Source organism: Lissotriton helveticus, chromosome 12, assembly GCF_964261635.1.
Source record: "Lissotriton helveticus chromosome 12, aLisHel1.1, whole genome shotgun sequence".
Classification (NCBI taxonomy): domain Eukaryota; kingdom Metazoa; phylum Chordata; class Amphibia; order Caudata; family Salamandridae; genus Lissotriton; species Lissotriton helveticus.
Window position 1 is genome coordinate 133,104,213 of NC_136073.1, and position 11,410 is coordinate 133,115,622.

Consider the following 11,410-nt stretch of genomic DNA (forward strand, 5'->3'; position numbering starts at 1 on the left):
GTTGTTGTGGCCGAGTGGTTAAGGCAATGGACTAGAAATCCAATGCGGTACCCCCGCGCAGGTTCGAATCCTGCCAACAACGAGAAACTTTTTAACATCGGCTACAATTTCAGAAGTTAACCTTTAGAATTTCTTCCATGTCAGTTTTATAAATAGGTGGCTTATTTTGGTGTCACTATTGCCCTTTCACATATTTATTATCGCTACCCCTTTTATATCTTTGCTATAACTCTCGTCCTACATTAGCGCTGGTGCAAACACTTCAAATTATTATACCCTGGCTCTCTCAGTCATATCATTCATGCACTTGAAACTTACTTTACCAATAAAAGAAGCAAATAGAAAAATAAAGCAAAAGTGCTTGCTGGATTAGGGAAACACACTTCATAAAACTGCATTTTCTTTTCTATTCTCCCCGTGTTACAAGCTTAACTGCTCCCTGTGTAATTTCTCTTAGCCTGCTGTCCCAGGAAGAGAATTTTATCTACAGGCTCTTTCCGTGTTTTTTTCCTAGTCTTTCTTTCCCTTTTCTTAGATTTGTAACTGTTCCTTTATGTGCTCTATTTAGGCGCCATTAATCTCATTTGAGCTCCTTGTACCTGCTGCTGTTTTCTCCACACCTCATACTGCCTTTTCCCTCTTTCTCTCTTTCTCTGAGGTTGGTGGCTACTTTCCAAAGCTTCTGATTCCCCAATGTTCCTTCATCTTGTTGTCAGACGTGAATTGGAAAAGCAACCAAATTAACAAGCCTTTACCACTCATACATGGCAGAGGTTTATACTTTAATTCAATGAGCTAAGAAAAGTGTGTTGTGGGGCCCCTACGAGCCATGGTGCTTGCTTCATCATAATTAGGCACGCAGTCATTAGCCACAGCTCTGATCATGGGTCACTGAGGTCAGTCTCAATAATTCCTCAAAAACCAAACCATGCAGTCCCCCCTAACTGTGTAGTTATCTTGCTTTACTGCTGTTTGTGTGATTAGCTGGGAGGAGCTCACGGCAGCATCCTCCCTATAAAAGTGTAGATGGACCGCTCCTTAACTTTTTCTTGCTTAACATACAGATGGCTTGAGGAGGTACAGGGGAGATGCAGGTCTAATAGACAGAATAGAAGATCTGCGCCAGGTGTGTTTCTCTGCATTGGTGTCCCATCACAGGCCCACAAGTGTATGTGTGCTCTTTGACTTCTGGCAGTTCACAAGCAGGCGGCCAGGAAACGGTTTGAGCCTATCAACCACTGAGGAGACAAAGCCTTTGTATAAGGAATGAGGAAGCAATGAACACATTCAGCCTATCACAAGAGTTCCCTGAGTGTTCCGAATTATAAATTCTCCATGTCACTGTATGTTATTGAGCCCAGGTAGATATTGACTAGCAGAGTGCAGCATTTGTCTAGGGGACTATAAGGTGAGAGTTCGAGCGCTAGGGGTTTAGTGACATGTGCTAACTTATGTTCTAGGATGAAGATTTGTAGAGTGTGATGTGTTTTTTGGTGTGCCTCCTGACTTGGCTGTAGTAAGAAAAGGTGGGTGTCGCTAAGAGGTTTGACGAGCTTAATGGTGGCAAGACTGATAGCTTTAGGTAGATGGAGAAGGTGTGCGTTGAAGGCTACCAAATGAAGAAGCAGAACTCTATCTTAGGTGCTGAAGCAGAGTTTGCCCGCATAAATGGAGAGGAGTTTGCAAAGTCTCTAAATATGAAGTAGTTGGAGCAACACAGCACTAGGACTGGAGGAAAGCATTCACCTCATACCAATACTACTAAAGTCAAGTCGGGGAGAGGGGTGGCATAACGGCTACGACCTCGGACCTGGGGATCTGGGTTTGAGTCTCAGTAACGACACCAATAACCCCCTGTGATTCTGGGCAAATCACTTAATCTCCCCGTGCCTAAAATATAACTGATTTGGTTCGGTTCTAGTTCGCGCTATATTAAACAAAAAAAAAACAAAAAAAAGTAGTTCCCCGTGATCGTATAGTGGTTAGTACTCTGCGTTGTGGCCGCAGCAACCTCAGTTTGAATCCGAGTCACGGCATTGTGGTTGGCAATGTCACGGCAGTTGGGTTTTTCTTTTACAGAATTACCAAATGTACCAGTTGTTTTTGTAAAATGTCTATTAAAAACAGATCCTTTAAAATATTTAAACGATCTAATGACAAATTATTTAAACACACATGATTATAAGATGTAGCTATATTGTACCTACTGACATAAATTATCGTTCTTGAACCTATTTGTGGTGGGGGAATGGAGCTCTCCCCCTTGCCAATCAGAATGCAGATGAATGCAGTTGCAGTTGAGTGACCTGTGTTGTGGCTGTCTAGAGGGAATGCACAAATGTAGCTGTCTCACAGCCCAATCCAGACGTCAATTGGAGACAGGTTTTCTGGCAAATAGAGCAGTAAGTGCAGAGAAATGCTCACTCTCTAAAAATGGCATTTATAAAATAGTAAAGATAAATCCAACCTCACCAGTAAATAGGATTTATCAATAAATAAATAAAGCTTCTCCTCTCTGATATGGAATTACCCCCCAAAAAGTATAAGGGAATACCCAATGCTAACCTATGAGAGGGCAGACCTCACAGTAGTGAAAAATGTAATAGACTGTTTGGTACTACCAGGACATGCAAACTACCACAGTACATGTCTTACCTTTTACTTACATATCATGATGCCCCTAGGACTACCTAGGGCCTACCTTAGGGGTTAATTACATGTAATAAAATTGGAGTTTAAGGCTTGGCAAGTAGTTTTAAATGGCAAGTCGAAGTGGCAGTACACTGCAGCGCAGGCACTGCAGTAGCAGGCTTGAGACAGGTTTGAAATGCTACTTCTTTGAGCGGCACAATCAGTCCCTGGGTATATGGTATACCACTTTACAAGGGGCTTTCAAGTAAATTAAATCTGTCAGTCAGGTATACTCCAATTACACACATGATTAGGGAAGAAGCACGTGCACTTCAGCACTGATTAGTAGCGATAAAGTAATCAGAGTCCTAAGGCCAACAAAAAGATACAGCAAAATGCGTAGGTGAAAAGCAATAAGCTAGGGTTGAGGCCACCTTAAGAATGCAAGGTCTAACAAAAACAAACTAAGGATAACATGATTAAAACATCAGGTTTCTCTACGGCATTTGGTGAGACAAGTGTGCCTTCTTTTATCTTCCATAAATGCAATCTTTCCCTGACCCCTTTATTATATAGCTCTTCAAGTAAAAAAGATAAAGCACTTACAAAGGAGCCTCAAATACTCAAAGATGGTAGACTTCTGTAATATGGGCCATAGACTAAAAGCAGCACGAAAACAGAGTGCAATAGGGTCCCAAAAACTTGAGTGCCACATGAGAGTATGCATGAAAGCCTATCCTTTTCCAAACTAGAGATATACTCATGCAATTTTTGTTTTTAGGAGAAAATATGCCTGCTGAAAAAAACATTATTTTTAAAAAGTGCATTGCAGAATACCAGGAATTTGCTGTTGGACACCTTGAAAACTTTCATACAGATTATTTGCACAAAACTTACGGTCAGTTGTTGTGACCGAGTGGTTAAGGCGATGGACTAGAAATCCATTGGGGTCTCCCCGCGCAGGTTTGAATCCTGCCAACAACGAGAAACTTTTTGGAAAGGGGCGACCACTCGGTCCCCCCGAACGTATGGATGGGTGCCCCGAACCTCCCGGGAAACCATTTTGGGCGGGGTGGGCGTAGCCCGGCTGGTATGCCCGAAGCGGCGTAGCCGGGGCGCGCCTTCCCCCGCTCAAGAGGGGTTGTCCTAGACACCTCAACGGAAGACGACCACGCCCCGTGGGCGTACCGGGGACGGGTACACGCCCTCCCGCAGAAGAATAAAGGAGCGGGAATCCAGAGGAGCGTCCTCTTGTTCCTCGGATCGGAAGGCTGCACCACTCGTTGCCCGTGAGCCCTCGACGGAACAAGCAGCAATTTTGAACTTGTTAATCTTGTTTTTCTCTTTCAGTTTCGAAGGCTCACAGAGTTCAGGACCTCGTGGATCGACCAAGGGCGGAAGACTCGAAACCATGCCTAACAAGAAAGCAGGAAAGGGTTCCGAGACGGAGAGGGTGTTACGCCTGTTGTCGAACCGGATGGCTTGTATGGACCGAAAGCTCGGACAAGTCCAATCGCTCGGGAGAGGTCTAGTGGAGGTGAAGAAGCAATTGGCCGCATTGAACGACCCAGGTCAGCCGAAAAAGGTAATAGGCCCGGCCTTACCGGGAGTCGTCCCCGGGTTAAGAGGGAAGCGGGTCAAAGAAAGGGCGGTCTCGGGGGGGTCCCGGTCCCAGAGGTACCCTCCATCGTCCCCCTCGTACCGGCTGGTAACCCGGTTCAGGAACCAGTTTTAGGCCAGCCTATCCCGGTGGTGATCACCTCGACCGAGGATGATGAAATGCCCCCAGAATTGGCCGCACAGTTGACGGCATGGCTCAAAACAAAAGTCGGGGGCACAGTGACCCTGGGAGATCCGGCCGAGGAAGCCAGAGTATTAATAAAGCAGTTGCGGCAATCGAGAGATGTCGCAAAGGCGAGTGTTCCTCTTGTTCCCCCACAGGTGGCACCTGGAGTACCAGCAGCTGGTCAGGAAAAGACGGCAGCAGCAACGGCCGATCCGGGTAAGCTCGCATTGCCGATGGTGGGGGAGGGCTCAATACCCTCAAGGCGGGAAAAGGTTGCACAGCACATTCCCATGGCCACGAAAGAGTTAATATGGGGAGACAAGTATGTCAACATGTTTTCATTGTTAACTGACCATCGCGAGATGGAGTATGCTAAAACACAGAAAGATTTGTGGCACCCGAGTGTCTGGCGCGCCAAGATGGCCGAGTTCAGGGTGGACGAGACAGTGACGAACTGGGTTAAGGCCTTCTCTATATTTACCGCAGTGATGGGGGAATGTAAACCCGAGGTTATGACTGATTTGATTTGCTATCAGAATCGCATTATGGATTTCTATTCAATGTATGAGGGGGAAGAATGGAAAGGCTATGACATAAAATTGCGTAAAGCAAAAGAATTTGATGCTTCTTTGTCTTGGGATTGTTTGGACTCGGTGTCATGGCACGAACAGCTCCTGCCAGGGGCGACAGGTACATCCTCGCCAGGCGGGAGCGGGTCCGGAGTGGTCCGCCAAAAGCCCGGGGTGCCCTTTCGAGCAGGCACAGGGGGGGGCTACCAGCCCAGAGTTGCCGGGAATGGCGGAAAAGGGGGGGTCTGTTGGGGCTTCAATAGAGGCAACTGTAACAGACCACAGGGGACATGCAAGTTTAAGCATGTGTGTGCCGGCTGTGGGAATTCCTCACACCCGGAAAGTGCATGTAGATCAAAAATTGGCGGGACGGGGGGTAAAGGCGGGTCTAAACAGGAGTGAGGTAGAGTTTTGTGACCGATTGCCTACACCCGTTGATCTCATGGTTATGATTCCTTGGTTAAACAAATACCCTGATCATGTATCCGCTGGGGTGTTGAGGAAGGGATTCTTACATGGCTTCCACATCCCGGCGGGGGATTTTCGGGGGAACTCCTTTTGTAGAAACCAGTTATCGGTACAGCACAACCCAGGCGTGGCAGAAAAGAATATAGCAAAAGAAGTCAGTTTAGGGCGAGTGGCTGGGCCCTTTCGTTGCCCGCCGGTGGCTGAGTTCATCTGTTCCCCGTTGGGGGTTGTCCCGAAGAAGGACCCAGGGGAGTTTAGACTCATACATAATCTTTCTGCTCCTAAGGGTTCCTCGGTGAATGATGCCATTGACCCAGAAGTTTGTGCAGTACGATATGCATCGTTCGACGATGCCTTGGCCATGTTGAACCACCTAGGCCCTGGGGCGCTGATGGCAAAATGTGATATCGAATCAGCGTTCCGGTTGCTTCCGGTGCACCCGCAGGATCAGCGCCTGCTAGGTTTTGCATTTCAGGGGAGTTATTACATGGATAAATGCATGCCCATGGGTTGCTCAATTTCTTGTGCGTATTTTGAAATGTTTAGCTGTTTTTTAGAATGGGCATTCACCGAGGCTACAGGGCATAGACATGTTATGCATTATCTGGATGACTTTCTGTTTTTGGGGGCAGCCGGTGATACAAACTGCGCGCAGGCGCTGTATGATTTCTGCATCCTCATAAGTGAATTTGGAGTCCCATTGGCACCAGGTAAGACGGTTGGACCATCTACTTCACTGGAGTTTCTGGGAATTGAACTCGATTCTGTGGAGGGGTGTTTCCGATTGCCAATGGACAAAGTGGTCAAGTTTCGGGCTTCCCTGATGCAATGCCTGAGTGGGGAGAAAGTGTCCCTGCACCAGTTACAACAAACAGTGGGTCAGCTTAATTTTGCATTGAGGGTGATGCCTATGGTCCGCCCCTTTTCGCGCTCTATCGCGCAAGCTATGGTAGGTCTCAAAGAGGGTCACCACCGTACGAGACTGTCAGGGGAGGTTCGCCAGGATATGCGTATTTGGATGGCATTTCTGGCGGACTTCAACGGTCGAGTCGTGTGGAACTCCCCGCCGGAATCTTCAGATGAACTAGGTCTATGGACCGACTCAGCAGGGAGCGTGGGTTTTGGCGCCATCTTAGGTAATCGATGGTCGGCACAAACATGGCCAACATGGTGGCACTCCAACGGTCTCACAAGTAACATTGGTTTCCTGGAGTTATTCCCCATCTGGGTTGCTCTGATGACATGGTCTGACGACTTCAGGGACCGCTCAGTGGTGTTTTGGTCTGATAATATGACTGTTGTCGAGTGCATTAACCAACAGGCAGCACGCTGCAAATTGATCTTGAGATTGTTGAAAGAAATTGTGCTGCTTTGCATGAGATTGAATGTACAGTTCAGGGCGAAACATGTGCCAGGTGTACTGAATCATGCGGCTGATGCACTCTCTCGTTCACATATGCAGGCATTCAGGGGTTATCTACCCACAGCGGACCTAGAGGCAGCACCATTCCCCGAAACAATATGGCTAATCGGTGCCCCGGATTACAAGACCTCGTGGCAGCGAGTTTAGCTCCCAGGACAAGGAAAGCATACGAAGGAGCGTTTCGTTCCTCTTGCACATATTTGGGTCCCACAGAGAGTCAGAAATGGGGTGAGGAGGAATCCTTCCTGGGGTACTTGGTAGCGCTGCACAGAGAGGGCCGATCAGCGGCAACGGCCAGTAGGCATAGGGCGGCCATTTCATTCATGGCCCAGGTACACGGCATAAAAGACCCTACAGGTTCCTTTTTGGTGAAAAAAGCCCTTCACGGCTGGCAGCGCCTTGAGGGTTGCAAGCAAGATACGAGGCACCCGATTGGCTTAGACAGACTGTCTCTGCTTTTAGCAAAGCTGGATGAGACGTGTTCCTCCCATTTTGAAGAAGTTCTGTTCCGGGCAGCGTTCACATTGGCATTCCATGGGGCTATGAGGGTGAGCGAACTTGTCGCAAGGAACAAGAGAGATATGGAGGGAGGCTTGTGCAGGGATCACATCCAAATAAGGGGTGATTCGATGGTGATCGTGATAGCCAGGTCCAAGACTGACCAGTGGGCTATGGGAAACAGTGTGGTCGTACAGCGCAAGCGTGGGTCCCCCATCTGCCCGTTGAAATGTGTGGAAGACTATTTGGCGCTAAGGGCGGCCGCATGGGGGGGAGATTGCTCCGACACAAGGATGGCACTCCTCTGACGAGATTTCAGTTTCAGAGGGTGCTAGCACTGTCAATCGCTGACGCGGGCATGGACCCGTGCGATTTTGGGACCCACTCCTTTCGGATAGGGGCTGCTACAGAGGCTACAGCCAGGGGTCAGAGTGCTGAGGAAGTGAAACAATTGGGCCGTTGGTCCTCGAATTGCTTCAAGAGGTATGTGCGATTGCACATGTTGTGAGTGATCAATTGATATGCACTCACGTTTTCTGTCTTTGTTTACTTTACAGTTTCGCGAGCCTGCCACGCGGGGCGGAATTTGAGGTCGACCCAGCACCAGGAGACCAGCGGTCAGAGGCCACCGACTGGAGAGAGGATGGTATGGGTCGTGGGCCACTCATACGTGAGGCGCGCCGGCGACGTATTCAAAGAAGGTGACGCGATTCACGCACCTGGGGAATACGGGTTCAGAGTGTCCTTCCATGGGAAGGGTGGGCTCGTTTTTGACCACTTTGAATCATTTTTCGAGGGGCTTCTAGGGCGGTATAGGTCACCGCCGTCTGTAGTCATAGTACACCTGGGAGGCAACGACTTGGTGACACTGGGTAGACGAGTGTTACTTGAACGAATTTTGTCAGCGGTTAGCTGGTTGGCTATAAGAGTCTCGGGGTGTACGATTGCCTGGTCCCACATGATTCCTAGGAAGATGTGGCAGGGGGGCCTTTCGGTGTCAGCACTGAACCATTCAGTTAAACGGGTCAATAATAAAATAGGTAGATTGTTCCGTTCTGCGCAGTTGCATAACATTCCTCATGGGTGTATTCGGGGTGATCAAATGTATCTGAACGATGGGGTTCACCTGTCCAGGGAGGGGAATGACTTACTCATAGGAGACTTCGTAGCATGGCTAAAAGGGTTTGAGGAAGCATGACCTTTAGGAGGATTTGGGGGGACCGGATAGTCGGTCAACTATCCGGTCTGTGGCGGTAAGGTCATGATCGGTGAGCAGTAATTTCAAGGTCCCTAGAGTGGGGCGCCACCCACAATGGATGGGAGCGCCCGGGGGAAGACGGCCATTGGCCCCTTCCACGGGGAGGCGGCACCCACTAAGGATGGGGAGCCTAGTGGGAGATGGCCATGGGCCCCTCCCAGGGGGGGAGGCGGTTAAATGCCCCTCCTACTAATTTCCCGGGGCCGGATATCCGCGACGGCGGATAGAGAGTGTGGGGATGGGGGAAGAGTCCACGCTGTCCTTCCTACAGAGACCTCATACGGGAACTCGGACGACCCTTAAGATGGCGTCGAGTAGAAAGGGGGCCCCCACCACGACAAGGGAAGTTACAGTTGGCAATGAGGGTACAGTCCTCTGCGCATGCGCCGCTCACACCGTGAGGGCGGGAGTCTTGTAGTAGGGATCTGACACCGGTTAAGACCTTGCCGTTGGCCCTTAATGCTAGGATGTACAATTTGAGTTAGAGTGTATGCATTTTCAGGATGTTAGCCAAAAGTACATGACTGCATCGAAATGTAATAAATGACAAATTGTACATTATGCATAATGATGAAACTTTTATTTAATGTTTTAAATTTTGTTTCATATTTTAATAAATACGGCCGGGAGGGTGACTCCCTCCCGCCTTCCAAAAGTTCAACTATTGTCCGACTTCCCATTCTTGGGGAAACGTGTTGGGAGGGGGTGGCGGGCATCCCGGCCATATGGAAAGGGGCGACCACTCGGTCCCCCCGAACGTATGGATGGGTGCCCCGAACCTCCCGGGAAACCATTTTGGGCGGGGTGGGCGTATCCCGGCTGGTATGCCCGAAGCGGCGTAGCCGGGGTGCGCCTTCCCCCGCCCAAGAGGGGTTGTCCTAGACACCTCAACGGAAGACGACCACGCCCCGTAGGCGTACCGGGGACGGGTACGCGCCCTCCCGCAGAAGAATAAAGGAGCGGGAATCCAGAGGAGCGTCCTCTTGTTCCTCGGATCGGAAGGCTGCACCACTCGTTGACCGTGAGCCCTCGACGGAACAAGCAGCAATTTTGACCCACCCACCAGCCCCTTATGGCAAATGTTTGGAGAAATAAAGTCTTGCAGAGAGATGGAAGTATAGGCCTTTTTTCCTTGATAGAAAGAATGAAGGAATGTTGAGAATAAAGATTGACCTTTTGCAGAGATGTCTACTTGCAGGAAAGAGCAATTGATGGCACAGTAGGATGATGTCGAGTTTTTCTTTCCTTAGTAGGTAAACAACTGTCGTATTTATTTGTCGGGCGGTAAGGTCATGATCGGTGAGCAGTAATTTCAAGGTCCCTAGAGTGGGGCGCCACCCACAATGGATGGGAGCGCCCGGGGGAAGACGGCCATTGGTCCCTTCCACCGGGAGGCGGCACCCACTAAGGATGGGGCGCCTAGGGGGAGATGGCCATGGGCCCCTCCCAGGGGGGGAGGCGGTTAAATGCCCCTCCTACTAATTTCCCGGGGCCGGATATCCGCGACGGCGGATAGAGAGTGTGGGGATGGGGGAGAGTCCACGCTGTCCTTCCTACAGAGACCTCATACGGGAACTCGGACGACCCTTAAGATGGCGTCGAGTAGAAAGGGGGCCCCCACCACGACAAGGGAAGTTACAGTTGGCAATGAGGGTACAGTCCTCTGCGCATGCGCCGCTCACACCGTCTGGTAGTAGGGATCTGACACCGGTTAAGACCTTGCCGTTGGCCCTTAATGCTACGATGTACAATTTGAGTTAGAGTGTATGCATTTTCAGGATGTTAGCCAAAAGTACATGACTGCATCGAAATGTAATAAATGACAAATTGTACATTATGCATAATGATGAAACTTTTATTTAATGTTTTAAATTTTGTTTCATATTTTAATAAATACGGCCGGGAGGGTGACTCCCTCCCGCCTTCCAAAAGTTCAACTATTGTCCGACTTCCCATTCTTGGGGAAACGTGTTGGGAGGGGGTGGCGGGCATCCCGGCCATATAAGATCGGCTACAATTTCAGAACTTAACCTTTAGAATTTCTTCCATGTCAGTTTTATAAATAGGTGGCGTATTTTGGTGTCACTATTGCCCTTTCACATATTTATTATCGCTACCCCTTTGATATCTTTGCTATAACTCTCGTCCTACATTAGCGCTGGTGCAAACACTTCAAATTATTATACCCTGGCTCTCTCAGTCATACCATTCATGCACTTGAAACTCACTTTACCAATAAAAGAAGCAAATAGAAAAATAAAACAAAAGTGCTTGCTGGATTAGGCAAACACACTTCATAAAACTGCATTTTCTTTTCTATTCTCCCCGTGTTACAAGCTTAACTGCTCCCTGTGTAATTTCTCTTAGCCTGCTGTCCCAGGAAGAGAATTTTATCTACAGGCTCTTTCTGTGTTTTTTTCCTAGTCATTCTTTCCCTTTTCTTAGATTTGTAACTGTTCCTTTACGTGCTCTATTTAGGCGCCATTAATCTCATTTGAGCTCCTTGTACCTGCTGCTGTTTTCTCCATACCTCATACTGCCTTTTCCCTCTTTCTCTCTTTCTCTGAGGTTGGTGGCTACTTTCCAAAGCTTCTGATGCCCCAATGTTCCTTCATCTTGTTGTCAGACGTGAATTGGAAAAGCAACCAAATTAACAAGCCTTTACCACTCATACCTGGCAGAGGTTTATACTTTAATTCAATGAGCTAAGAAAAGCGTGTTGTGGGGCCCCTACGAGCCATGGTGCTTGCTTCATCATAATTAGGCACGCAGTCATT

At 48.7% G+C, this 11,410-nt stretch overlaps 2 non-coding genes across 2 annotated transcripts; both read left to right on the forward strand.

The window, feature by feature from the left end:
- On the forward strand, nucleotides 1–82 carry TRNAS-AGA (transfer RNA serine (anticodon AGA)). The gene has a single exon. It is a non-coding gene; the product is annotated as a tRNA-Ser (tRNA).
- Nucleotides 83–3,533: 3,451 nt separating this feature from the next.
- Nucleotides 3,534–3,615, forward strand: TRNAS-AGA (transfer RNA serine (anticodon AGA)). The gene has a single exon. It is a non-coding gene; the product is annotated as a tRNA-Ser (tRNA).
- The last annotated feature ends 7,795 nt before the right edge of the window (nucleotides 3,616–11,410 follow it).